This window comes from Ceratina calcarata, unplaced genomic scaffold (genome assembly GCF_001652005.2).
Source record: "Ceratina calcarata isolate Rehan_Ccalc_2016 unplaced genomic scaffold, ASM165200v1 scaffold24.2, whole genome shotgun sequence".
In the NCBI taxonomy this organism is placed as follows: Eukaryota; Metazoa; Arthropoda; class Insecta; order Hymenoptera; family Apidae; genus Ceratina; species Ceratina calcarata.
Window position 1 is genome coordinate 47,555 of NW_017145944.1, and position 2,959 is coordinate 50,513.

The following is a 2,959-nucleotide window of genomic DNA, read 5'->3' on the forward strand; positions in this document are numbered from 1 at the left end:
TTATAATTTCCTCGAGGTTGGTAAGAATAGAATGGCACGCCTCTTGGGCGAATTATCTCTGCTTGAAACATCTTGTTTAAGCAACTATCTTCGAGCAGCTATTAACTAATTTCAATTTTAAACGACTATCTTCGATTTATTGTGTAAAAACACACTCGTATCTGTCTTTCAATCAGAAAACACAACGCACTTATAGATTGGCTGATGGTGCGGCAAATATTCTGATGTTCTCGAGTTAGATAGGTACTCGTAGCGGGGTAATTACACGTGGCGGTCGTAAGTAAACCTTTCGCAACGGACCGTTCCAGTTTGTCTCTAGTCAGACGCGTCAGTCATAAAAGACGCTTCTCGATGCAACAACGATCCGCGCGTTCGTTCCCCACTGTTCACCTTCTCGTTATTCTCAATTAATCTGTTGTGTGCGTTGAAAATTGGGCACGTTTAATAACTGGAGGAGGCGCCCGCCGACCATCATTTAATTGACCATCATTCAACTTTATTTCTGTCAGTAAACGATCACCAGTGACCAGCGCAAAGCTTCCTAACAGCAAACCCGTCCCAAAAATGTAAGTTTTAAATTAGTTTTCTTTTATAAAATTAGCAGAAATGGATGAAATATAAAAATTCAAAGATTTATTACAATTTTAGAGTAAAGAAATATGAACATTGAAGACAGATTTATAAACTACTTTTCTGTAGTTATAAAAAAACAATCAATGGTACTTATATTACATTCAATGATGGATTTTAACTTATATTAATTGTGATGTTTGCAACCACATTGATTGCTCACGGGCGATGCATAACGTATGAGTGCTGTATTATGTACATACATGCATGTATAAACAAGTGCTGACACGTATCATATCAAACTAATAGTTTATGCTTCGCGTAGGCAACGATTATCCGCGAGTTCAACTCGTCCAACGTGTCTACCTTCATTAGTTTAACGTGTATCTTATTTAGCTAGGAGTGTTCATAGTAATCGCCTGCCAAGCAATTTCTCTGCACAACATTGAAATGAATGATTGTCGAGAGCGTGAATGACAGTGCCAAAGTGACAAACTGATACGTTCCTATGCGAAGGAACTACAAAGCCCTAAAGCGGTTGACAAAATTTTCGTGACACAGAATTTTAAAAATAGCCAGTGGACGCCACTTCGGATAGAAATTAGTTAGAGGAGACTCACGGAATTGTACAAAGGTTCCAAAGTGCTCTTCGGTTCTTAGTAACGAAGCTTCATTTAGTTTCCTTTGATTAGGCGTACAAGATTTAAATGGAAAACAACCGTGACCTATACCGCGAGATAAATTACGTTCACAAATAACTGGAGATACCGGAATTATCAGGAGTTAATGTCCGTGTTTGATAACGATTTTGAATACGATGATATCCAATAAACGAAACTAGTTTATCGAAGATAATTACAACAATGCTGTGCTGTTTTACTAAATAGTTGATAGTGTTTAAAAATGTGTAGCTATTGACGTCATGGGGCGACGGGGAAATATGGACAACAGGTAATTGTGGACAATAATTATATCTTCCACTCCTTTTCTTTACGTATTCGACATTCTTTACTGTTCTTGTAATTTCGATTAAGTAATCTGAACTGAACACCAGTTTCGTCAAATAAATTCGATTGCTTCTTATAATTTTTGTAACGTCACGTATATTCAAGCAGTGAAACATATAAATTTATTCAAACTCATTGCATATCTAATAGTTTTCACTGAATAGTGTCTATATAACTTCTTAATTGTAATATTTTATGTATACGTTAGGATAGGAGAGGCTTGAGAGTGAGTGTGCAAAGGAAGTGACTTGCGTGTGCGTGCAATAAAATAGTTTGTATTTAGGGTAAGAAACCAAAATCACATTCTTAGCTGTGAGACTTAATAAAGACAGATGCACATGTAGACTACTTACAACAATTATGGCATGACAAAATTTATGTCGAAAATTGCCTAAGTTTGGAAGATAATTATTCAGTGAATCATTTCAGTGAAAATCAATGAATAATCGCGATCCAGAGATTTTTAATTCTGTACAACCCTACGATAGATAATGCTTAAATCTAAGGCATGCCTGAAATTGAAAAAATTATCAAAAACGGAATTAAATAATTTTTTTCCAGAGACGTAGTACATTGTAAATGAAAACTCGATTCTTTACCTTTAATTTAAAAGAAAAATTTGACCTTTACGATTTTTTCTCTCTATGTTACAGAGATTTAAGGAAATCCCCTTTCGTCGTTCTTTGAATGATATTGTGTGTGTGTGTGGACGTTATTCACTACAAAATCTCATTCTACTGTACGATCCTACTTTCATATACGTAAACGAATCCTCATGGATATACAGGATGTCCCAGGAAAAGTGTTAGAGCCGAAGACAAGTGATTCTGTAAGTGTTAATGAACAACAATTTCCTTTGACAGAATGCACAGTGAGGCGTGGTTTTCAAATTATTATCAAAAAACACTGACCAATAAGAGTACGTGTAGGACCCGCGTTAAGCCACGGCCAAGCGCCATGAGCCATGCCAATCTATCCGTGGCTGGGCGCGGGCCCCACACGTACTCCTTTTGGTCAATGTTTTTTTGTTAATAATTTAGAAACCACGGCTCACTTTGCATTTTAGCAAAGGAAATTGTTGTTCAGAAACACCTCCAGAATCACCCCTTTTCGGCACTAACACTTTTTCTGGGGCACCCTGTACATAAGATTAAGGGGATGGTGCTGTAACTGGAGGGAGAGAAACAACTCTCGGGGTAAGACGGATGGTATAATGCGGTGCCGCAATTTTGATTTGTTCAATTTGCTGACAAGTGTTAGATTAGATCAAATATAATATTTAAGGTAACTCGCTATTTGGGTAACGTATCAAGAGAAGGCCCTACAATGGGCTTATTTTAAAATAAGAATATGAAGTGAAAATTTCATTATTAAATGTATAT

General features: G+C 36.6%; 2 protein-coding genes across 4 annotated transcripts in view; one reads left to right on the forward strand and one right to left on the reverse strand.

The window, feature by feature from the left end:
- The window catches only part of LOC108622768 (uncharacterized), a 67,957-nt gene that overhangs the window by 38,492 nt on the left and 26,506 nt on the right, over positions 1–2,959 (reverse strand). The gene's annotated exons all lie outside the window — the stretch shown is intronic.
- The window catches only part of LOC108622770 (organic cation transporter protein), a 34,387-nt gene that overhangs the window by 14,210 nt on the left and 17,218 nt on the right, over positions 1–2,959 (forward strand). Inside the window, exon 1 of one of the 3 annotated variants that reach the window (XM_018020851.2) lies at positions 7–566. The exons of 1 other annotated variant lie outside the window; for it this stretch is intronic. The gene's annotated coding sequence lies outside the window, so the exon portion shown is untranslated. Of the gene's footprint in view, positions 1–6; positions 567–715; positions 1,522–2,959 lie in introns of those variants that run through there. One more of the 3 variants, XM_026811723.1, reaches the window with a different exon arrangement.